The sequence below is a fragment of the Leopardus geoffroyi genome, chromosome B4, assembly GCF_018350155.1.
Source record: "Leopardus geoffroyi isolate Oge1 chromosome B4, O.geoffroyi_Oge1_pat1.0, whole genome shotgun sequence".
NCBI lineage: Eukaryota > Metazoa > Chordata > Mammalia > Carnivora > Felidae > Leopardus > Leopardus geoffroyi.
In genome coordinates, this window is record NC_059341.1 from 71,534,786 (window position 1) to 71,561,705 (window position 26,920).

Genomic DNA, 26,920 nt, shown 5'->3' on the forward strand with positions numbered 1-26,920 from the left:
ATATAAGTTATGAATCATTGGATTCTTCTCCTGAAACCAATACTACACTGTATGTTAACTAACTTGAATTTAAAGAAATAAATTTAAAAAATAAAATAAATGGCCAGAGGGAATCAATAATAGATTAGAGGAAGCAGAATAATAGATCAGTGAGCTGGAAGACACAGTAGTGGAAAGCAACCAAGCTGAATGGAAAAAAAGAATAATAAAAAATGAGAATATGTTAACGGAACTCAAGAACATCAGCAAGCATAATTACATTCCCATTATAGGGATCCCGGATGAAGAAGAGAGAGAGAGGGGAGTAGAAAATTTATTTGAAGAAATAATAACTGAAAACTTCCCTAATCTGGGTAAAGAAACAGAGATCCAGGTCCAGGAAGCAAAGAGGCCCCAACAAAATTAACCCAATGAGGTCTACACCAAGACACATAATAATTAAAATGCCAAAAAGTAGAGGTAGAGTTTTAAAAGAGGCAAGAGGAAAGAAAATCACTGCATATAAGGGAAACCCCATAAGGCTACCAGCTGATTTTTTCAGCAGAAACTCTGCAGGCCAGAAGGGAGGGGCATGATAGAGTCAAAGTACTGGAAGGAAAAAAAAACTTGCAACCAAGATTACTCTACTCAGCAACCCTGTCATTCAGAATGGACAGATAGAGTTTCCCAGACAAACAAGTTAAAGGAGTTCACCACCACTAAACCAGCCTTACAAGAAGCACTGAAGGGAGTGGGAAGAAAAGGCCATATGAGGAACAAGAAAATTATGAAAGGAAAACATTTCACAGGTAAATATAAGCAGAATATCCACTCTATTAGAGTGGATAAACTTTGGATAAGTAAATATAAATATGATTCATGTTTACAAGAGGGAGGTACAGGGTATATTGGTTACCTGGAAGAGGGCGTTCTAACTTAGTCCCGGGTTTCAGGGAAGGCCTTACTGTGAGGTATGTTTAAACTGAGATCATGAAGAGCAGGGGTTATGCAGGGAAAGTACGTTTCAGGAAAGGTGAAAACAGTATAATTAGTAATATAGAGGCAAAGTATGGTTTGTCATTTTTGAATTTGAGTGTGGCTGCAACCATATATATGATAAAGAGTAATATCCTTAATATGTGAAGAATTCTTATAAATCAAAAAGTAAAAGTTGAACATAACAGTGGGAGTAGGTAGTTTACCAAAAAAAAAAAAAAAAAAAAAAAAAAAAAAAAAAAAAAAAAAAAAAAAGACATCTATATATGCAATATTTTACAAGTTCATTCTCTTTGGTAATTAAAGAATGCAATTTAGAAAGTGAAAAAATACTTAAAAACTGTTTTGCCTGTTATACTGACAATGCTCTAAAATAACTAGCATGTATCATTGGCAAGGGGCACTGTGGGCAGTAACGCATACTGGTTAAGAGATTGGGCTGGAAGCCAGATTGCCTAGATCTAAAACCCACCTCTCACTTACCACCTGCATGATCATTGGCAAATTATTTAATTTCTCTAAGTCTTAGATCCTACATCTATAAATCAGGACTAATACAAACTCATAAGGTTATTGTGAGGTTAGGATTAAATGATAGATGTCAAGTGATTGGAGCAGCACCGGGTACATAGTGAGTGCCCAATAAATGCTATTTTTATTTCCTAACACCGCCCGGTGATTTTATATGCCACTGTGCTGATATACTAAATCATAATAAATACTTGGGCTTATTTCTTATTGACTTGTGTACATCAGTACACTACATACCTAATTACATAATACACATTAATTGCTGAAGTTAGTTGCTGAAGTCTGATATTAACTTAAAAAAAAAATAAGATAAAGTCTCTGGTCCTTGTTCTTCTTTTGAAAAATTTCCTGGCTATTTTTGCATGATTTTTTCATAAATGTACTTTAAAATCCCTTTTTAATCTTCAAGTTCCTAAGCACAACACTTCAAAAGCAATTGAATTGTACTTAGCTACAGATGAGTGTGCACATAAATGACATCCTGATAATACCGAGTCTTCCTGTCCATGCATAGGCTATTTCCTTTCATTTCTTTTATTCTTTTATCCTCCCACATAAATAAATATAACCATAGTAGAATTTTGTAATTTTATTCACATAGGCCATGCAAGAGACAAAATGTATGTGTATGTATGCACGTGTATGTTTGTTTGTGTCTGTATGTATATATGTATGTATTCACATGTATGTATTCACATGTATTCACACACACACAATGAATTTATAAAACAAATTCCACATGAAATTCTGAAAATATATATTTCAATAATGTAGGAATAAACATATCACTTCTAAAAATGTCTCCATTAAAGAGGGAAACGATTTATTTTAAATAGAATTATGAGTGTGTTAGCTAAAAACAAATCTTAACACTTTATAAACTATGTATATTAATAACCTGTAAGTATAAAATGCCAAGAAATTACTTGTTTTTTAAGTAAAAATAATTGCCTGCCAAACTGACAAAATTATCATATATATTCACATACACAAACACACCCAACTTTGTATATCCTAACTGAGCTTATGAGGAGTTCACAGATGCTATGCACAGCTTATAGTCATGGCATTTGGATTTCTCCTTGAAAGAATAATCAATATGTATAGGGTGAACGGACACTATTTAAGATGTTTCTTTACAAGATGAATGTTCTTCATTAATCATTTCCCTCCCCAGAAAGAGACCTTCTGATCTCTTGTTAGAGAGAAAACAAAAAGGCAGCTTCGTGGTTCTGGCACATGGATTGACACAGGCTCCACAGAAATAGCCTGAGGCTAGGGCCATACTGCCCAACTTCTATTCTATGATATAACAAATCCAATGCTTGGCTCTAGAAAGTCCATTTAGTAAAAATGGGGGATCCAGTGAAGTGTAACACAAATCAATAGCAAAAAACCCAAAAAGTACATCTGAAACCATACTGTAGATGAACCAGAGGCACACTTACCATGAAGCTATAGAAGCTGTGGGTCCTCTCACGTGCACAGGCCACCTCCAAAACCCCAGGACGGACCCTATCAATATGATCACATGGTCATTTGTTTTAGGGTTGTAAAGATAGTTTGCACTCTGATTCTTAAAGAAGTGTTCCTCACATATTAAATAACCCTCAGGCCCCACACAACCTCAGGCCACTCCTGCTCTTCACTTTTCTAAATATCTCTTTTTTTTTTTTTTAAGTTTATTTATGTAAGTAATCTCTATACCCAATGCGGGGCTCAAACTCACAACCCTGAGATCAAGAGTTGCATGCTCTTCTGACTGAGCCAGACAGGTGGCCCCTAAATTTATCCTTTTTATATTTTACTGTTTTGGAGATTTTTTTTCCCACTAAGTGTAAAGGAAATGCATTCTCTTGGCTTTGTCAGCACATTGCTCTTAAATGTCTACATCCTGTTACCCTAGTAAGCCAAAGGAAGATGAAGAGAAGGACGAATAAACTCCAACTTATTTAAACTTCTAATTTAAAAGAGAAAAGAAGGCTAATTTTATTGCACAGAATGTTAATAGCCAAGAGATAATACTTGTGTACTACAAAACACATATAGATACTATAAACTCTATGGAAGAAGAGACCAAGAAAGTCCTCTTTGTACCATCATTCCCCCCCACCCATCGCCCCCCTGTATTAAAACACATCTGCTTCCAGAAGCAAAGAAAGGAAAGGAGTGGGCAGTACATGCCTCAGACTGTCCCCAAAGTTTTGTTTTGGCTACATTTTCATAGCAGAACTGATGAGAAAAATGCTAAGATTAATGAGGAAACATAACTATTTAATAAATGACATCTGCTTGAAAGTCACCTTAGAGAATTCAATCTTTTCAAGTATAAGAGCACAAAAAAAACTCTAAGCTTCCTTCACAAAGTAAAGTATATATTGGGCAGAGTGTTTCCAGGGTTGGGGGAAGGCAGAGAGCATAGCATATTTCTCATATCTTGCAAATGCAGGTGCAAAAAGGGAGAAAATTGTGGAAACAAGTGATACAATTAATGAAGCAAAAGATCACCAAACGAAATATTCTTTTTTTTTTAAGTTACATCCAAATTAGTTAGCATATAGTGCAACAATGATTTCAGGAGTAGATTCCTTAGTGCCCCTTACCCATTTAGCCCATCCCTCCTCCCACAACCCCCCCAGTAACCCTCAGTTTGTTCTCCATATTTATGAGTCTCTTGTTTTGTCCCCTTCCCTGGTTTTACATCATTTTTGTTTCCCTTCCCTTCTGTTCATCTGTTTTGTCTCTTAAAGTCCTCATATGAGTGAAGTCATAGGATTTTTGTCTTTCTCTGACTAATTTCACTTAGCATAATACCCTCCAGTTCCATCCACGTAGTTGCAAATGGCAAATTTCATTCTTTTTGATTGCTGAGTAATACTCCACTGTATATATATACCACACCTTCTTTATCCATTCATCCATCGATGGACATTTGGGCTCTTTCCATACTTTGGCTATTGTTGATAGTGCTGCTATAAACATGGGGGTGCATGTGTCTCTTTGAAACAGCACACCTGTATCCCATGGATAAATGCCTAGTAGTGCAAATGCTGGGTCGTAGGGTAGTTCTATTTTTAGTTCTTTGAGGAACCTCCATACTGTTTTCCAGAATGGCTGCACCAGCTTGCATTCCCACCAACAATGCAAAAGAGATCCTCTTTCTCTGCATCCTCACCAACATCTGTTGTTGCCTGAGTTGTTCATGTTAGCCATTCTGGCAGATGTAATGTGGTATCTCATTGTGGTTTTGATTTGTATTTCCCTGATGATGAGTGATGTGGAGCATTTTTTCATGTGTCGGTTGGCCACCTGGGTGTCTTCTTTGGAGAAGTGTCTATTCATGTCTTTTGCCCATTTCTTCACTGGATTATTTGTTTTTTGGGTGTTGAGTTTGATTAGTTCTCTATAGACTTTGAATACTAACCCTTTATCTGATATGTCATTTGCAAATATCTTCTCCCATTCCGTCAGTTGTCTTTTAGTTTTGCTGATTTTTTCCTTCACTGTGCAGAAACTTTTTATTTTGATGAGGTCCCAGTAGTTCATTTTTGCTTTTGTTTCCCTTGCCTCCAGAGTCATGCTGAGTAGAAGTTGCTGCAGCCAAGGTCAAAGAAGTTTTTACCTACTTTTTCCTCGAGGATTTTGATGGCTTCCTGTCTTACATTTAGGTCTTTCACCCATTTTGAGTTTATTTTTGTGTATGGTGTAAGAAAGTGATCCAGGTTCATTCGTCTGCATGTCTCTGTCCAGTTTTCCCAGCACCACTAGCTGAAAAGACTATCTTTATTCCCTTGGATATTCTTTCCTGCTTTGTCAAAGATTAGTTGGCCATACGTTTGTGGGTCCATTTCTGGGTTCTCTATTCTGTTCCATTGATCTGAGTATCTGTTCTTGTGCCAGTACCATACTGTCTTGATGATTACAGCTTTGTAGTATAGCTTGAAGTCTGGGATTGTGAAGTCTCCTGCTTTGGCTTTCTTTTTCAAGATTGCTTTGGCTATTCAGGGTCTTTTCTGGCTCCATACAAATTTTAGGATTATTTGTTGTAACTCTGTAAAGAAGTTATTTTGATAGGGATTGCATTGAATATGTAGATTGCTTTGGGTAGTATCGACATTTTAACAACATTTGTTGTTCAAATGGAATATTCTTGAATTGATATTCTCTTTAAAATTACATAGAACAGGGGCGCCTGGGTGGCGCAGTCGGTTAAGCGTCCGACTTCAGCCAGGTCACAATCTCGCGGTCCGTGAGTTCGAGCCCCGCGTCGGGCTCTGGGCTGATGGTTCAGAGCCTGGAGCCTGTTTCCGATTCTGTGTCTCCCTCTCTCTCTGCCCCTCCCCCGTTCATGCTCTGTCTCTCTCTGTCCCAAAAATAAATAAAAACGTTGAAAAAAAAAATTAAAATTACATAGAACACAAATTTCTAAACATTTGTTCTTCGATTTAAATTTATTCATGTGCAACATGCAAATATCAAAGAAATGCAGTATCTAACCTTGTTACATTCAGTATTTATTGAAAAGATTTATTCTGCCACATGTTTATGCATTCCCATTCTCTTTGAGCTAGCACAACTAGCCCCAACTTTTTGTTATATGATGTTCATCAGGATTTCTAGTTCATCCAATTTGTTTCAGTCAAGTTCCCTCGTCTCTTTATTTCAGCCACACTCAAAGCAATAATGTAGGAGTAGAGAAATGCCATTTTACTAAGGAGATTTATTTTAATCTCTGATAATTTTGAGCAATTCATGTTCTTTACACTTGACCCAGTTTGGTTAATAGACAATTAGAAGTTATGACTAATGTTACATACTCTTATGACTTACTTATTTTTTCTATGCCTTATTCCAATGTATTTCAATTGTAAAACTGACCAAATGCATATTAGGTTGTAATATATAACACGTTGTGATTTATATATTAAAAATTTCAATGGCTGGTATTCTCCAGTGACTAATCAAAGTAATTAAATATTTCAATCTTTGTTTTCAGAGCTTCCTTAACCTGAAGTAACTCACATATGGTGGTAGAGAATCCTTACTGCCCTTCAAAAGTCCTCCTCTTCTTCCATAATTAAAGAACTTCTGACATTATAGTCAGATTTATGGACGCCTGGTCTCCCTTGTAGCTTAAGTGGCATATGACTGAATTCTAGTTAATAACATGTAAGCAAAACTTTTCTTTAAAATAGCTGCCCTCCATGGGGTACCTGGGTGACACAGTCAATTAAACATCCGACTTCAGCTCAGGTCATGGATCTTACAGTTCATGGGTTCAAGCCCCACATCGGGTTCTAAGCTGACAGCTGGGAGCCTGGAACCTGCTTTGGATTCTGTGACTCCCTCTCTCTGTGCCCCTCCCCTGCTCGTGCTCCATCTCTCTCTCCCAAAAAATAAATAAAAACGTTTTTTTTAAAAAAGCATTAAAAAAAGCTGGCCCCCACAAAATAGCTGGCCTACACCATTTGCTTCTTTCTAGTTTCATTTTTCCCTTCCTCTCTTTTAAAATGTGGATGGAGCAACCAATTTGGACCATGAGTAGACCTTGTGAATAGAAATCTATGTATTACAGGGGCGCCTGGGTGGCTCAGTCGGTTGAGCATCCAACTTCGGCTCAGGTAATGATCTCGGTTGGTGAGTTTGAGCCCCTTGTCGGGCTCTGTGCTGACAGCTCAGAGCCTGGAGCCTGCTTCAGATTCTGTGTCTACCTCTCTCTCTCTCTGCCTCTCCTCTGCTCTTGCTCTGTCTCTCTCTCTCAAAAATGAATAAACTTTAAAAAAAATTTAAAGAAATCTATGTATTATAGAACAAGATAGAAGGAATCCAGTTCTTGAGGACTTTGTGGAGATCTCCCCTGCAGCATTGCACTGTCCATTTTGGAATTTTACTTGAGATGTAAATAAATTGTTCTTTTGTTGGAACAATTGTTATTTTGGGTTTCTGTTACCGGCAACTGAGCATTATTGTGTCTAATACATGATATGGCACCAGCTAATTTCCTTGGACTTCAGTGCTAAATACTACAATGCCTCTCTAGCATGAATGTCCTATTAAAAAGTCTCAGTATAGAAAAACATTTTTATATACCATTTACAAGCTTTATAATGGCAATGCATCGCTATTTATGTCTGATACCAAATAATGCATATCTGAATTTACTAGCACTACCAACAGAAAAAGCAGAAAACATATTCAATGGGAAAAATACCTTGGAACTCTTCTAGGAAGTCAAACACTGAACATAACATTCCAATCAGGTATAAGTTTTTAAAACTTTTATGTTATCAATTGGCCAATAATTCACCTCCAGCATAACTTTTGTGGAAAGAAACCAGATAAGAGCCTGGTGGGAAACTTCAGATACCCTTGACTAAATGATACTTTGAGAAAATAAAGAATACTAAGGGAATTTTTCATATAAGAATCCAAACTCCAGATATGTTAGACTTCCTAACATGATAAGAATGCTACCAATATGAGTAAATGAAACAATCATGTCCAAAATATGTCACAAAAAATAAGCAGTATGGTTAGTTCAACCATTCATTCATTTATCCAATGAACATTTCTTAAACCATCTTCTTTGTATTATTTTCCATGTTGATTTCTTCATACCCATAAATAAGTTAACTCTCTGCCAGAGATTTTCTTTTTGTAAAGAGAAGCAATTGCTTCATCATTGTACTAGAAATTATTATAGCTTGCACTCTTAAATTTATAACTAAAAATAAATTAGCTTTTAGCAAGAGCTGCTGAAGACCTTGAGCCTAAGGTAATAATGTAGTGAGACTAATTAAACCATTCTGATTCGTTTATTGAATGAAAAGTTTAATAATTAGACTATCATTTAATAATTGTGGATAACTTAATGTGTTAATTCACTTAACAAGTATGTTGATATGTGGGCACATTCTTCTGATTTACTACTCAATGTTATATTTTATTAAATTACAAAGGCTGTGCATTGAGGAAAAAAAATATTACTTCCCTCACACATAATGTGCAAGTTATAGAATGACTGACCAGGGTATGTCACCAGAACTTAGACTGAAACAAAAAAGGATGGAGGCCACAGGGGCAGAATGAGGAATTCAACTATAAGAGAGTAAATTTGAAGGCTGTGACTAAAGAAGATCTAAGTAGGCAAAGATTCAAGTTAAGAAAATTAACAAAGGCAGGCTTCAGTTGGCAAGTACCTCGAACCCCAATTAGAAATCAGGTAGGTCAGGCATCTGGGAAGATTTGAAAGACTGAAACCAAAGATTAAAGATTCTGGGCAACACAACAGCAGAAACGCCAGCCAACTGTGCTTAGCAGCAAGATCTCAGATCCCCACTAGAATGCTTGGAGCAATGGCCATAAGTAATCAACAGTATAAATGGCGTGTATTATTGAGTTGAGCTAGAGCCCCCTATATGTTCAGCCCAGGGGTAGAATTTGTCTCATAGCAAGAGTATGGTATGAAACGTCAGAAACCCTTGACTGAATGATACCTTCAGAGAATAAAGAATAATAAGGCAATTCTTGATACAAGCATTCAAACTCCAGATATGTTAGACTCCCTTGAGCTGATTTATAAGCATGGTAGAGTTTTATCAACACAAGACCATAAGAGTTGCCAAATTGGGATCCCTTAAAATCAAGAAGTGGGACAAGCTAGTGCAGACCCTGATACAACTTCGGTAGAATTAAGTAATACTGATAGTCCTGCATCTTCCCAGGGGTAATGTATAATTTATATTGTTATTGGGAACCTGAAATTAGACATTTGATTTTGAATGTGAGAATGTGGAGGTTTGCCGTTTAGGCCCTAGGTCTGATAACCAAACACTGAGAGGGAAAACTCAAGCAAGAAGTTTAATCCTTTTGAATCAAAACAGCCACAGTGAATGCTGCTATGAGAAAAAAGTAATCAGGATACAGAAATAGGCAGTGTCTTGAGCTCCCTACACAAACACAGAGAGAGAGGTGGGGGGGGGGCCTCAGGTCTTTTATGGACACCAAGCCACACGTTTATACCAAAATCTGTATGTTTACCTTGTTATAGGAATGTTGTCTACCTTAGTTGTCACAGAAATTTCTATCTTACCCAAAGTTTTCCTTCTCCTGAAATTCCATCATCTTTAAGACAAAATAGAATCCTAGTTTTTTATTTAGATTGATAAAGAGGCAGAGGTTGGGCTGTTTTTCAATCCACATATAGTTAAGTAAGTGAACTTTAATTAGTGATATATGTGTGATTATCAGCAGATAAATTTCAACTCGTTCTGCTATAGTCAGCATGGGAAAATAGTAAAGTTTGAATGAACAGTAGATAAAGAGATAATACTATGTGAAAATCAAAGAACAAGATTTCTAAAAGAAAAAAAGAAAGAGAAGAAGAAATCTAAAGTAAAGGGGTAAAATTACAAATGGGCTTTTGGACAAGCTGTAAGTACTCCAGGCAATGAAGGATGATTGAAGACTTGAATTAAAAACAGATTCAACCAACAAGAAACATATTTTGTAAGGAAGGACAGATGTAATGGCTTGAGGGGAAGAAAGGAAGTAAGCAGTGGAGCAGGGAACATGAAAGAGTGACTCAGCTGTGCAGTCACAGAAAGGTGATCAAGAGAATATGAAGTTTTAAAGTATAAAACGAATAGAGACTGACTTTACAAGTCAAGCAGGAAATTTCGAATTAATTTCAGGGTTCAATTTGACATAGTCGAATGGTAGCTGATACATAATTAACCCTCTCCTATTCTTAAAATTCTTGAGGTGGGAAGAGGGAAAGTTTGCAGGAAATGAACAGGGAGAAACTCAAAGAAATTAACAGCTGTCTACACAGAAAGCCCCAGTAGGAAAAGATTTCAAGCATGAGACAACTCATCAATCACCTAATTTAGTACCATCACTATACAAAGTACTGTGCTATATATATAGATAAATAGCCTTGGTTCTACCTCTTACAATATCATCTCGTGCAAGTTCTTGACTTCTTTGAGCAAAAGGGTCTTCATCTATAAAGTGAGGATAACAACACATATTTAACATAATATTATCAGGACTAAATTCAATAAATTGTGGTAAATTGCTATGTAAATGATATTTATTATTGAAAAAATAAGAGCAGACATTTATTTTAGAGTATTTTAGAAGAGGAAATTACTTAGAACAGTTGTCTTATGCCCCAAGGGAAATAGTGAGAGTGCAGGGAGTCACCCAAGGCAATCCAGCTAGAGAATCCATGATTCTGATACACTTGGCTATACTGCCTTAGTCCCTGATTTCAGGGAATTTGCAATCTCATTTAGGGGAAAACATGTGGAATGTTGAATAAGCAACAAAAAGACATTATCATAAAGGAACCTATGATCCCATATTAGATGAGTTTTACAGATAGGGAGGTTTTGCTGGAATGTTCCTAGAACACCTCCTAGCAGAGAAAAAGACTTGAGTCATGCTGATGAGGATGACTGGAATTGGATCATCAGAATAAGGAATAAGAATAGAAGAAAACAGCAAAATAATGAGGCTAAAAATATAAAGCACAGATATTCAGAGTACTGAGTCATTTATGTTAGAGAAAGATCTAAAAAATGTCATAGAAATTTTAAACCCTCCTCACATTTCATTGAAGGAGAAGAAAATGGCTGCAAATGATGATGCCATTCCAACTTAGAGAATATAACTCTCAAAACAACTTATTGTTTACTATTTGAGGAACGGTTAAAATAAATGACTATGTGATATACTCACCAGAGACAAAAAACCAATAAAAGAAAATATAAGCCAGAATAAACACAACAGTAATTTTTTAAAGAAAGTATTTTATATTTAGACAATATGATTAGGAAATAACCTAGTTTAAAAATACTACTCCCTGATTTTTGTGCTTATTGAAATAAGGTTTAATAAAATAACATTTAAGGTTTAATAAAATTATACTCAGTTTCAAAAATGCTTATTTTCATTGTCTTTGAAAGAAGTTAGGAAAGGAAAATTTTAATCTTAAGAATTTTTGGGGCGCCTGGGTGGCGCAGTCGGTTAAGCGTCCGACTTCAGCCAGGTCACGATCTCGCGGTCCGGGAGTTCGAGCCCCGCGTCAGGCTCTGGGCTGATGGCTCAGAGCCTGGAGCCTGTTTCCGATTCTGTGTCTCCCTCTCTCTCTGCCCCTACCCCGTTCATGCTCTGTCTCTCTCTGTCCCAAAAATAAATAAACATTGAAAAAAAAATTTAAAAAAAAAAAAAAAAAAAAAAAAAAAAAAGAATTTTTAATGCTATTTGAAAAACTGTTAGACCTTATGACAACCTGGTCTTACTAAGTGTAAAGAACTGCATTGAATCATTTCTACTTATTTTGTGGGAACTTTGAAAATACTAAATTGAAATTTAAAGTGGAAACACAAATGTAAATATGTAAGAATCAAATATGTATATATGTTATGTATGTATGTATGTATTCAAATATGTAAGATCAAATATGTGAGGATCAAATAAGAAAAGAGCTTATGAGAGCCCTCTGATACAGCACTACCATAAATGTATAATTATAGCTGTACATAAAATATTAGAAATAGAGAATTGATAAGTCTTTAATCAGTTACCTACCAGATTATGAGCTCCTCCAGGGCAGGAACTATATCTATTCTTCTTATCATCATGTATTCCATGCTTAGAATAGTGTTGTCTGCCATGTAAATAAATTGCTGATTGAATGGATGCAGCAATAAATGAGCACGGCAACTTTCTGCCTCCAGGAAGACTTCCATCTAGAAGGAATAAATTTAGCTGTAGTCCTTAATAGAGAATTACATCAATATTATTGTGTTCCATTCTTCATTTATTGATTCATAAGAATTATTGAGTGCCCACTATGTGCCAGACATTGTGTCAGATGCTGAGGATACAATGATAAAAACAAGCAAACCAACCAACCAACCAATAATATCCCTGCCCTTATGGATCTCAAAGTATGACAGGAAAGATACTAGTCTAATAATCGGAGAAATAAATTTATATAGCTACAATTGAGATAAATGCAAAGGAATGCATTTGATATACTTACAAAATTATTATGCATAACTGTTTAAGCCAGATGTTATAAAGTTTCTCAGACAGAACATATATTTTCGTTATTAAAGAAAATAACTTTTTGAAGAGACAGCTGAGTCCAGAAATATATTACATAAATTGATATTGTTGGCTTATCCACACAAGTTTATTAAATTAACTACACAGGAATGCAAGCTGGTGCAGCCATTCTGGAAAACAGTATAGAGGTTCCTCAAAAAACTAAAAATAGAACTACCCTATGACCCAGCATTTGCACTACTAGGCATTTATCCATGGATACGGGTGTGTTGTTTCAAAGGGACACCCCAATGTTTACAGCAGCACTATCAACAATAACCAAAGTATGGAAAGAGCCCAAATGTTCATCGATGGATGAATGGATAAAGAAGGTGTGGTATATATATGTACAATGGAGTATTACTCAGCAATCAAAAAGGATGAAATCTTGCCATTTGCAACTACGTGAATGGAACTGGAGGGTATTATGCTAAGTAAAATTAGTCAGTCAGAGAAAGACAAAAATCCTATGACTTCACTCATATGAGGACTTCAAGAGACAAAACAGATGAACAGAAGGGAAGGGAAACAAAAATAATATAAAACCAGAGAAGGGGACAAAACAGAAGAGACTCATAAATATGGAGAATAAACTGAGGGTTACTGGGGGGGTTGTGGGAGGAGGGATGGGCTAAATGGGTAAGGGGCACTAAGGAATCTACTCCTGAAATCATTGTTGCACTATATGCTAACTATTTTGGATGCAAATTTAAAAACATAAAAAATAAAACAAGTTAATAAGAAAAATTAACTACAGAATGATTCACATGTACAATTATTTGTTTTCAGGGGAAATTTCCTTTCTCTTCATCCTTCAGTTTGTTGGTTGCCTTTAAAGTCACCAATATTTGAAATGTCTCTTCATGCTGTCAAAATGAATATTTCCTTTTTTAAAAATTTATTTTTAATTTACTTTTTAATTTTTCTGTGTCTGACATGTCCTTGCAGATGAATTTGTCTGTTTCCTTTCACAGTGAAACAGCATTTTGTGAAATTTAATTCCTGATTTACTTTGAAAAGCCTCCTTCCTGCAGTCATAGATTAATATACAATATTCCATCCTTGGGTTGTTTTTATATACCCTCAATACTGTCAAATATCAATTTACTTAACTAGATTCTCTAACCAAGGCAAGGAGGGGAATGGGAAATTATCATCTGAGCCATCGGTATATGAAATCAAAGCCTCCTCAATGCGCAACATGAGTCTTGCTGTAGCCTCACTTCAGGAAATAATTAAAATCCGCAGTTCCTTAAAATTAATTAACTAATTAATTAATTTTAAAAAATCTTCAGCTCCCTCTAACATTGTTTCACTTCTTTTTAATTTTTACCTTTTAACCCCTTCACCCATTTCTCACTATCTTGCCACCCTTTGCCTCTGGCAACCACCAGTTTTCTGTATCTATGAGCTTGATTTTTTTTTCTTTTTGATTCCACATATAAAAGAGATCATATAGTTTTTGTCTTTCTCTCTAACTTACTTCACTTAGAATAATGCCCTCAAGGCCCATCAATGTTGTTGCAAATGGCAAGATTTCATTATTTTTTTATGACTAATATTTCATTTTATGTATATACCACAAAGTCTTTACCCATCTATTGGTGGACACAGGCTGTTTCCATTTCTTGGTTATTGTAAATAATGCTGCAGTAAACATGAGGGTGCATATATCTTTTCAAATTAGTGTTTTCGTTTTCTTCAGATAAATACCCAAAAATCAGATTGCTGAATCATGTGGTAGTTCTATTTTTAATTTTTTTGGGAAACTCAACATTCTCATAAAGAGTGCACAAGGGTTCCCTTTTCTCCACATCCTAGCCAACACTTGTTGTTTCTTGTCTTTTTCATGATAGTCTTTCTAACATATGTAAAGTAATATTCATTGTAGTTTTGATTTGCATTTCCCTGAATGATGTTGAGCATCTTTTCATGTACCTCTTGGCAATCTGTATGTCTTTTTTGGTAAAAAGATGTCTATTCACATCTTCATTTTTAAAATCGGATTTTTTTGCTATTGAGCTTATGAGCTCTTCATGTATTTTAGATATTAGCCTGTTATCAGATACATTAGCCTGTTATCAGATACATTATTTGCAAATATTTTCTCCTATTTAGTCGGTTGCCTTTTCATTTTGTTGATGGTTTCCATTGCTGTGCAGAAGCTTTGAGTATGATGTACTTCCACTGATTTATTTTTGCTTTTGTTGCTTTTGCTTTTGGGGTCAGATTCAAAATATCAGTAAGACTGTCAAGGAGCTTACCACCTATGTTTTCTTTTAGTTTTATGGTTTCAGGTCTTTAATCCACTTTCAGTTAACTTTAGGATATATTGCAAGTTAGGGTTGAGTTTCATTCTTTTGCATGTGGCAGTCAAGCTTTCCCAACATCATGTATGGAAGAGATTTTCTTTTCCCCATTTTTGTCATAAATTAATTGACCATATATGCATGGGTTTATTTCTGGGCTCTCTATTCTGTTCCATCAATCTGTATGTCTGTTTTTATGACAATACCTTATTGTCTTTATTACTGTAGCTTTGTAATATAGTTTGAAATCAGGGAGTATGATGCTTTCAGCTTTGTTCTTTCTCAAGATCACTTTAGCTATTCAGTTTTTTATGGTTCCATATAGATTTTAGGATTATTTATTCTGTTTCTTTGAAAAATAACAGACATTAGAATTTTTATATTGATTGCATTGAATCTGTAGATTGCTTTGGGTAGTATGGACATAATGCTGATTCTTCTAATCCATGAGCATAATACATCTTTCCACTTATCTGAGTCTTCTTCCATTTATTTCATTAACATTTTGTAGTTCTCAATATATGGGTCCTTCCTGTCCTTGGTGAAATTTATTCCTAGGTATTTTATTCTTTTTAATGTAGTTGCAAAGGGGATTATTTCTCTTTGTGATAAGTTATTATTAGTAGATAGAAACATAACAGGTTTTTTGCATATTTTGTATCCTGCAATTTTACTATTTTATCAGTTGTAACAGTTTTTTGATGGAGGCTTTAGGGTTTTCTATGTATAATATCATGTCATCTGTAAATAGTGCAAGTTTTACTTCTTCCTCACCAATTTAAATAGCTTTTATTTCTTTTGTTGTCTGTTGTGGCTAGGACTTCCAGTACTATTTTGAATAAAAGTGATGAGAGTAAGCATCCTTGTCTTGTTCCTTCTTAGAGAAGTTTTCAGCTTTTCACCATTGAGCATAGTTAACTGTGGTTTTCTCATATATGGCCTTTACATTTTGAGGCACACTACCTCCATACCCACATTGTTGAGAGTTTTCATCATAAATGGATATTGAATTTTGTCAAATGCTCTTTCTGCATCTTTTAAATGATAGGCTTTTTATCCCTCATTTGATTAATGGTGTACCACGTTAACTGATTTGTGAGTGTTGAACTATCCTTGCATCCCTAGAATGAATCCCACTTGATCATGGGGTATAATCCTTTTAACGTATTGTTGAATTTGTTTTGCTAATATTTTGTTGAGGATTTTTACATCTATGTTCATCAGGGATATTGGCCTATAATGTTGTTTTCTCGTGGCATCCTTGTCTGGTTTTGGTATTAAGAATACAAAATTGCCTTTCCTTAATGTGTTTTGGCTTGAATTCCTCCTAATCTGATCGTAACTTCTGCTTTCTGTTTACAGAGAGCCTTTTGTTTACAGTTATGCCTTTGTACACAACTCTATATCCAACCATTAAATACATGTTTTAGGTAAGCCTGTTGCATCCAGCATAAAGGCATAAATGCAATTTACTTTCTGGAAAAACAAACAAACAAAAAAAAAAAACTTTCCTGGAATTACACCCATATAAATGTATTGATATGACATATATTTAGTCTCCTTTCTATCACAGACTTTTTTAATTAACAGTTTGTGGCAAAAGCCAAGATGGAGTTAGACATGGAAGATTTACTAAGCCTAATGACTGTGACAGAAAAAGGCAAGAGGAAGCAGAAGTAGGTCAGAAAAAACATTCAGACCATGCCACAAGTCTAAAATGTGAGAAAGAGAGGGGAAAGCAAGGACAGATGGATAGGAAGAGCCTCAGTCTATAGTGCACCTCTGAAACATTGTGGCTAGTTCTAAGGGGAAGCTCTAAACAAACTTCGCATTAAGAAAGTATCTCATTGAGCAGAAATGGCCAGCATCTAATACTCAGGCCATGCTAAGTCATTTGGCTGGAGGTGCAAAAGAGAACATGTCCTTAGCTCCAATGCTGCAGCACATCCTAAAGGTGGTACAGCTTGAGGCTATAGGTTAACTGCATACCTGCTGCACTCTTGAATGAATATCTGAGTCAAAGAGCTCCATGACTGCCACACAGATTTTATAATTTTATTCAAGTATAATCTACATACAGTGAAATGTACTGATCTTAAGGGCACACAGTCTGACAAGTTTTAACAAATTTACAAATCCATTTACCCCATTCCAAACAAGATACAGAATATTTCCTTCACATGCAAAAGATCCTTCAAGCCCTTGGATCCAACCCCCTCTGATTCTGAACCCTGCTGCTCACTCCCCCTGCCAACATACTCAGAGGCAACCACTGTCCTGATGTTTATTACTATAGTTTATTTTGCCTGCTTGGAACTTCATATGAATGGAATCACAGCACATTCTCTTTTGTTTCTGGCTTCTCTCATGCAAAACAATGTTTTTGATATTTATAAATTTCGTGTATTTTAAAATTTTTATTCCGTTGTATGAATATACCATTTCTTTATCCACTTTTCTTTTATAGACATTTGGGTTGTTTCCAGTTATTATAAATAAAGTTACTGTGAACATTTTTGTATAACATTTTGTAATTTTTTGTGGACGTTTTCATCAATCTTTGATATATACTTAGGAGTGGGATTGGTGAGTCATACAATAGAGTATGTTTAAATTTATGAGAACTGTCAGTTTTCCAAAGCATTTGTATCATTTTTCACACAAACAGCTGGTTGTGTTTTGATTGGCAATTAATTTAATCTACATACCAATTTGGGGTAAGCTGACATCTTAACAATATTGAGATTTCCAGTCAATGAATATCATTCCTCTCTCCATCTTCTTAGGTTCTCTCTCTTTTTTTATAATCCCAAAAATGTTTCATTGTTAATGGCATAGAAGGTATGTAAGCTCTATTAAGTATATTTGTAAATATTTCATGTTTTTATAGTTGTAAGTAGTATTGTTTAAAATTTTCATTGTCCAATTATTCATTACTATTACATAGAAACAAATTTGACTTTTGTACATTGCCCTTATAGTCTGTGAACTGGATAAAACTATTTATTAGTTGTAGCTGTTTGTATTGTTCTCTTGGTAGATAACTTGGTATTTTCTATGTACACTATTATATTGTCTTCCAAAAGAAATAATGCAAACTTAATGCATTCAATTTCTTTTCTTTGCTTTACTGCTGGACCTGGCTAGGACCTCTAGTATGTAACAAAAGTGGTGAGTACAGATATCATTTCCTTTCTTCTGATCTTAGGAGAAACTGTTTAATATTTCACCAGTAAGTTTTCTCTTCAGTATGGATCACACATTCTTGCTTCATTGAAAAGTCTTACTTTTAAAAACTCCATTCCCAACATTACGTATGAAGGACCAGTGTTGTTCTATTTCTCAAACAGTACAAGTTCTTTCTTCATTTGACTGTTGGAAAGAAAGCTGTTTATTTGGATCCTTCCTAGGTTTTGAGTTGATCTGAGGCTGGCCCACAGCTTCAGTTAGGTTGAGTTTATCCACACTCAGATATGGAAACTCATGGCTTTCTGCTTAGCTAGAAGAATTCATTCATCCTAGTACTCAGTCCATCAAGCCTTCCAGGAATCCAAGATTCTTTTGCAATTCCATAGAAAAGTATATTCTTAAATTCTGTCTTATATGTTCTTGTGACCACAAATTTGAAGGTCTTTTGTTATCCTTTTACATCTTAATCATTGTGTTCTATGATTTTCCTTGCATGCAGGTATGTGTGCTTAAATTTTCAAATATTTGTAAGAGTTCAATTTTATTCTCCTTATATTTTCTGTCCCTTACTGTATTTTTCTCATCATCTACTTTTTTTGGTACTTGTTTCAATTTCATCTTCATTTCTTTGATGGTTTGTTTTTGTCTTCTGCATCTTTCTTGAAATCTGCTATCTCAGATTTCCTCTCCTCCTCCTTTTGTTTAGTATTCCCTATGTTTTTTCTTTCTTCTTCCATTTCTTTTTTGGTAGCTTCCTTCGTAGAAACAATTGCTTTACCACAGAAAAGTGTGCGCCACAACTTTTATCCTCTTTATGGCCACCTTTGTGTGATCTGCTGATAAATTTTGTACCTCTCTTCCACATGTTTATCTTAGAGTACCTTTTGTTGAGGTTGTGCCCAGTGTCCTTCATTACTCATTATTGAAGGAGTTGAATTTTCCTGGCCCAGTTATTTGATAGAGATACTAGGTTAGAACACAGAAACCAAGTAATCTTTCATGATTTATAACTCAGATTCTCTCTTCTGCTTTTCACAAATGCAACACACCATTGTTTGCAATGCTTTGTTTAACCCCAAACCAAGTTCAGCAGGGTTTTTGTCACCAGCCTTGCTTACTCAATTTCTCATACCCTTCCTAACAAGAGATAGAACTTTTTGTCTTTAGGGCAGGCCCCTCATCTTCAGAAAAAATTTTTATTTTTTAAATGTGTGTGCTTTTGAGGTCTACTGTTATTGAACCCATTTGCCACTTTTTTTCACTTCTTACCATGCAACTTTTTTTCAGGCCTCAGGGGCCTTTGGTAGCTCTCACATGTACTTTAAGTTTGTTTATTATATTGTTTGTAAGCTTTAAAAATGTTGATTTCCCTATTGCTTTTATATGATCTTCAGGAGGAAAAGCTCACTTGTACAACCACATTCATATTATAAGTGACCAGAGACCTAAGTTTAACTCATATCTCATAAGACTTATTGTTTTGTCTACTCTCTTGGATGACATTAAACACAACTGTAAAATCAATAACCAAGGACTTAAAATATTAAGTTCTCTAATTTGTCTTATTAAATACATGTAGAATATTTGTCAACAACTCCTACTAAGGGAGATTTTATTCAGCTGCAATTACTAGAGCAATTCACCTGATTATCAAAATATCTGATTTTGATTTCTCACCTAGAAAGTGAATGAATGATAAAATAAGCATTCTAACACTTCAGAAATAGGCAGAGAAAAACGTAGGAGAGCCTCCGGCTTTTCTCAGAGCATTAAGACATGAAGAAGAATACCTAGTAGAGTTGGATGACCTGGGACAGGGTTAGAAGTACAAAGATATATTTCACTGTGAAATTAGAGTAGGCATTGAAGTTGAAGGCTGGCTCCTAGTGAGTTTCCTTCTGGGAACACTAAGCAACCATCAGTACAAAGGTCACAGAAGTATCTTATGAAACCAACGACTTATGACTTTTTGTGGCTATGGAACTGATCAAGTCAGTTGTCAAATGCAGAGTGAGAGCACAGGGGCATGATCCAAAAAGAGAGAAAAGTGAAGGAAAAGGAAAAGGAAAAAAATAAGAGTATTCATATTTATAGACATAAATATTTTCTAATATTTTTTCTTTTTTTAGTATAGCCTTAAAATGCAGGATAATTAAAGATAATGAGGAATTTTCCCTTCTCTCTCTTCCCGAACTCCATCTGGCTCTACATACTGTAGTTTTCTCCAAACTTTTTCCCTCATATGTAGAAAATGACATCTGTACCATCTCCTCAGTAAACTGAGGAGAATTTAGGAGTAGGAATTAGTGAAAAACATGTTATTACCTTTTTTATATAAATATGATCAGAAAATGAAATAACTACAGCTACAGTAGGAGAAGATACTATAACTATACTAACTATACAGTAGGAGAAGATACTAAATATTGAGTTAACATAAAGTTTCAAAACAAAGTATTTTCAAAACGTTAATAAGAAATTTGAGTTGCTTCTTTGACCAGAGCTTTTCAGTAGTGGATTCTGTGTGTGAAATGGCTACACACACTTCAAAGTTTATGATTAAAAATTAGTAAGTGTTTGTGACAATGTCTAGAAAATAGTAAATTTTGAATCTCTTTTTTACAATCATACAAAGTTTACAGCACTTGAAATTATGTTTGAAGAAGCTAACAACTCTTCCTATTCTTTAAAAAAATCAATGTTGAAAATTTTTCATGATAATGTAAATGATTCTTGTATTTTCATCAAATTTCTTTTATCAAGTATATCAAACTAACCACAAAGCTCTAATTTGTGGGACACACACTAGAGCAATCATCTTGCTTACTTAGTTTGGATGTTACACTTGGTTTTATTATTTTAGTGATTATTATAGATATTATACCACACAATTCTAACTTACAGAAGACCGAAGTTAATCAATATATTTACCCTTTTTTACAGATAACACAACCTTAGATCATTAACTCCTTTAAGTTCCCTCCCAGGCTCTATGTTTTAATTTATCATTCTTTTGTAACCCAGCAGATATTACAGACATTATCATTTTACAAAGTCAATGTTTATAGATTTACATATATATTTACATATATATTTACCACTTTTCCTGTTCATCATTCATTTTCCCCACTTGAGGTTTTTTTATTTGGGATCATTTACCCTCTGCCTGAAGCATTTTTTTGTTATTGTTTCTTTGTGGGTTTCTTTGTTTTAGAATTTCCTTGAGTGAGTCAGTACTTACTTGCAAACTTTCTCAGTTATTTTAATATATTCCATCAATTCTCTGGAGACTTAGCTATCACTCCAGTCATTTCTTGAGAATAATCTTTCCCTGGACGCTTGTAAGATTCTTCTTTTTATTATTGATGCTCTGCATATTCACTATGATGTATCTCAATGTGGGCTTCTTTTTACTTACACTGCTTGGGATTCACTGGACTTCTTAAATCCTTATTTTAGTGTCTTACTAGTTTCAGAAAATTCCCAGCTGTTATCTATTAAAATGTTGCCTCTACCTTATTCCTTCTCCTTTCCTTCAGATTCCAATTAAATGATCTGAAATCTCCTCTGTCCTCCATGTCTCACCTCTGTATTTTTCTAATCTCACATTTGCTCCATTCTGGATTTCTTCTGAACTATTTTTTTAGTTTACTAGTTTGCTTTTCAATTTTGTGTGATGTTATTAAACTCATATAATGAGTTTTAAGTTTTGATTATTAAAGTTTTCACTTCTAGAAAGTTTATTGGTCCTTTTTCAAATATGCTTGTTTCGTTTGTTTTTATTTAAAGTATTTCTTTTTAATTAATTTCCACACCCAATGTGGGGCTCGAACTCACAACCCTGAGATCAAGAGCCACATGCTCTACAGACTGAAACAGTCAGGCGCCCCTGTGCTAAATTGTTTTAGCTTCTTGTTTTCTGTACATTTTTAAGCTTGTCTCTTATTCTTTTAAAAAGAGTAAACATGACATCTGTATCTAGAATTATGAAGTCTTGCAGGTCTATTTATATTATCTTTTGTTTCTGCAGGCTCTCAATTATGATGCCTTGCTTTTATCTGTGATGTTCATGTATTTGAACATTTACTCAAAACCTAGGATAAGGTGACTTCAAATGAACACCTGTGTTGGCTTCTGTGACCTGACTGGAGTCACTGTCATTTAATTTCAAACCAAGTTGATGGTTTAAGGGTCTCTGGGTTCTATTAGAAAAAGGTTCCAGTTTCCAGCTCTGGCTCCATGTTTTATCTTTCTCAAGTTTGTTAATTGCACTCAATCTCCGAGTTCTCATCCACAAAACGAAGATAACAACAGTACTTATTCTACAGGTATGTTCTAGTAAGTTGTAAAATGCTTAGCACATAGTGCTCAGTGATTAACAGCTATTATCATTATGTCACTTAAAGTGAGTCTTCTCCCAATTTGCCTCAGTATCATAAAGTTTTAGAAATATACAAGTCAATAAAAGATAGGCACGAATTAACTACCCACTAGTTAAGCACAGTGGAGAACGGAGACATGTTGCATCACCATGGGCCTTGAAACTAAAGAGCTAAGTTAAACTCTCTTTGCCACTTTGAGTAGGCTACCCAACCTCTTCAAGCTCTAGACACTTCATTTGTGAAATGAAGAATAGTTATACCCTTGAGAGCTTTTTCTGAGCAGTAAATGAAATTCTACAATGCATTTAATATTTAAATAAAAGGTAGACATTTTCTAGGTAGTAATGACAAAGATGAAATTATTAAAATGATTTTGGCAATTCTATAAAAGTGGAAAAGCAATCTAATGAGACCTAATTCTACTAAATTTTCTGTGAGGGTAAAAAAACTATTTTAGAACTTTCCTGAAATTATATATATCACAATATATATATTTGCCAAATAAATTTACTAAAGTATATTTGTGGTATTCATTCAGGATTTTTAACCTATTATGTTATAACACCGATGGGTCCCTGAGGTACAGAGATGAATGCCTTTAAATAATTGATAGAGGAGTCAGATATTTAATCAAATTAGTATGAGTAATGAGATAGTACAGACATATACAAGTGTTATGACAACACAGATTTAATGGACAAGATATTTAAAGTAAGCAAGAAGAGACACTGTCAACAGGAATGGGAGGCTGAGATGCATAACATAGAAAATATTACTATTTGGAAAAGAGCAAACAGCGAAAACAAAAAGTATGTTGGAGCGTCTGGGTGGCTCAGTTGGTTAAGCATCTGACTCTTGATTTTGGCTCAGGTCATGATCTCACACTTTGTGGGTTTGAGCCCAGCATCTGGCTCTGCAATGACAACATGGAGCCTGCTTCAGATTCTGTGTCTCTCTCTCTCTCTCTCTCTCTCTCTCTCTCTCTCTCTCTCTCTCTCAAAAATAAATAAATAGGGGCGCCTGGGTGGCGCAGTCGGTTAAGCGTCCGACTTCAGCCAGGTCACGATCTCGCGGTCCGTGAGTTCGAGCCCCGCGTCAGGCTCTGGGCTGATAGCTCAGAGCCTGGAGCCTGTTTCCGATTCTGTGTCTCCCTCTCTCTCTGCCCCTCCCCCGTTCATGCTCTGTCTCTCTCTGTCCCAAAAATAAATAAATGTTGAAAAAAAATTTTTTTTTAAATAAATAAATAAATAAATAAATAAACAAACTCAAAAACAAACAAACAAAAAAGATGTTTTATGGAACAGGTGGAAGACGAGACTTGAAAGATAATTTAAAGCCATACTGTGCAGATATATATATGCTATGTTTAGGGATTTGGACTTTTATAACATAGGTACTGGGAAGCCACTGAAATGCTAAATGGCCACAACACAATGACAGGATCAGATTTCTACGTTCAGAAGGGTACAGGATGGACTGGTGAGAATGAAGAATAGAGGCAGCCAGCTAGAAAATTATCACAATAATCAAAAACGTATAAGAAAAACACAATAATCAAATGCTTCACTGTGATATTAAAATTTCTCTTTCAATGCCTTGGGAGAATGCTCTTTGAATTCAGAATAACTGCTTCTCAATTTTTCTAAAATCACTTCTAAATAGGTAAAGTGCATTGTTATTATTCACATATCATAAAAATTTATTAGATTTACCTTAAGATATTTATTGAAAAAATGCAACATAAATGAATTTTCTTTTGAAAATCAGGTGCAAAAGAAATCCATTTACTAAACCCTAAAAAAACGTATAAAGGTTGTTTGTTTGTTTTTTTATAGAAATAGCCTTCATCTTCTTTTTTTTTAAAAAGAACACTAGTCCTTTATGACTAGGGGTGGGGGTGGAAACAATAATCAGCTAAGATTAAAACACTATTGTAATGAAAAGTTCAGAATCTTGACCTAACTAGTCTAAGAGAATGTCACTAAGACTCATCAGAAAAGGGTGACTTGGAATAAAAGCATAAAGAATTGAATCCCTAACCCTCTCCACTCCCCACTCCCATCCTGCTGCTTGAACGTGCTCAGTAAAGGAGTGACCAGTTCTTTGATCTCTTCTCTTTAAAAACAACTAAATAGCTCTTGTTTTGACTCCGTAATTAAATTTCTTCCTTGTAACAGGGATTTCATTTCTATATTGGTGACTGAGTTGGGTTTTAAGGAAACTGATAATGAAAAAGACATTTTAATATATCTTCTATTTTATAATATTTTCCAGTATATCTAAATTTAAATAATTTCATGGATGTCCTGACTTCTTTCCATGAGTAAAATTTTTCTTTAATCAGACAGGGTCTATGTACACAGGCCTAGTAAATTAGCTCCCGCCTCACAGCGCCTGAGAAAATGAATTGCTTAAGAAGATTAGAGTCATTTTCTTTACTTAAAGATATTCCTGACAACCCACACTGAAATTACACAAGATTAACTCCATTAACACCATTTCCCATTCTTTAAAGTAGTAGCTTTCCAGAAAGCAGCATTTAGACTGAATAGTTCAAAGCATATTTTAAGAAGAGATCTCAAAATGCTTAGAAATGCTAATATAAGTATCATGTAAGGATTCAGAATGAGGTGCTGAGAGGTCAAGTAACATATTATTGGCCGTATAGTGAGCCATACGTGAAATGGAAAGACACTGCTTGTTTTTTTCCTTGCCATTTAGTCCACATATTCTTTTTGCAGATGACATTTCAAATCAAATATCTTAAAGGATATAACACTGTTAATCCCTCAAAGGCACAGATATTATCTGACTTATTTTGTCTTTCCCCACAGTATTTTACAGAGTGCCTTTAACTTAGGGACACTCAAATATCTGTTGGTTATTACGTCAGGCATTTGGCATTGCTTGGTAGCCTATCAAAAATAGGTAAAGCAGAAGGGCTTAGGAAAAATAGACTAAATACCATAAGACATCAAGCTATCTCTAAGAACCTTCCTGAATCTGAAAGCAAAATCCATATCACAGGCACTAAACTTTAAACTATTTATATTAACTGTCATTAGTGCCATTAAAACATATAATGCGTATTTCTCTCTGGCAGTATGTTGGCATAAGCCACCAGAAGAACCATTCTGAAAATAATGCAACTATAATCCATCAATTCTCTTACCTTACCTTCTCTAAACTGTACGTATTCGTCAAGGTTTTTAACTGTAAAATTAATACACAAATACATTCTTATTTAAAAACCCAAACACTTCAGAGGTAAATAGAGAAAAAAATGAAAAGTCCTATTTTCCTTACTCCAGCATCTTCCTGCAGCCTCTTCTCCTATCCCTATGTTATGTTAAAACTCTGTACTGTTAACCTGGGGCTTCACTTTCTTTTTGGTCTCCCAGGTGGGAAATATTGAAAACACTGACCTAGATAATTCTTAAAGATCTTAATTTTAATGAATTGCTGAATTCCCAGATTTAGAAAGTGTTTTTCGCTTACAAAAAAAATAAGTAAATCTAAAAGTGTGCTGAATTATACTTACTTTATGCAAAGACAGAGTCAGATCAGATCTCAAGGGGGAAGTCATTAACCAATCTACCGTAAAACTTTCATCAGCACGGTAATGTAACATTAACTATCATAACACTAGCTGGCACTGAGAATTTACTAGATGCTAGACACTGTCATTAGTGTTTCAGAAGATTTTCTAAAAAAAGCAGCAACTCTCTCACCATGCTTTTTCAACAATACTACCATTGTGCCAGGTACCATCTAAAATAACCTCCTATATGACCTATGATAATTTTGTCTATCATTGTGATACGAGTCCCACAGTATTCTGGAAAATAACCCAAAATGATTTGGGAATTTCCTGAAGGATCTGCTTTACTTTTATTTTAGTCTCAGAATCTCAAAAGAAATCTTGTTTCTCTCAAGAGAATTAATCAGGAGCAAGTAATACTGAATCGGTGGAAATGAAAGTCATTAACAAAAAAACGTGTTTTCAGAAGGCAAATATTAGGTAGATAAAAACAGTACTGATCCATGAAACATAATCAAGTTTAACCACACACTATCTTGTTTGACCTTAACTAGAACATAAACCACTCAGATATATTCCCATCTTCTTTTTTTAATTGTTTGTTTTAGTTTATTCTATTTTTTGAGACAGAGAGCAGGGGAGGGGCAGAGAGAGAAGGAGAGTGAGAATCCCAAGCAGGCTCGACACTGTCAGTGCAGAGCCTGATGTGGGGCTCGAACTCATGAACCATGAGATCATGACCTGAGCCAAAGTTGGATGCTTAACCAACTGAACCACCCAGGCGCCCCTATTCCCATCTTTAAAATCAGGGAAAATACCACCTACCTGTAGGTTGGGTCTATGGATTAAAATGAGAAAAGCGAATGTGCTGGCAC

At 35.0% G+C, this 26,920-nt stretch overlaps 1 long non-coding RNA gene across 1 annotated transcript in view; it reads left to right on the top strand.

Annotated features, from left to right (window-relative positions):
- The first annotated feature begins 607 nt into the window (after positions 1 to 607).
- Positions 608 to 26,920, top strand: part of LOC123590254 — a 37,859-nt gene continuing 11,546 nt past the window's right edge. Inside the window, exon 1 of the long non-coding RNA XR_006708688.1 lies at positions 608 to 788. This is a non-coding gene — a long non-coding RNA (uncharacterized LOC123590254). The remainder of the gene's footprint in view (positions 789 to 26,920) is intronic.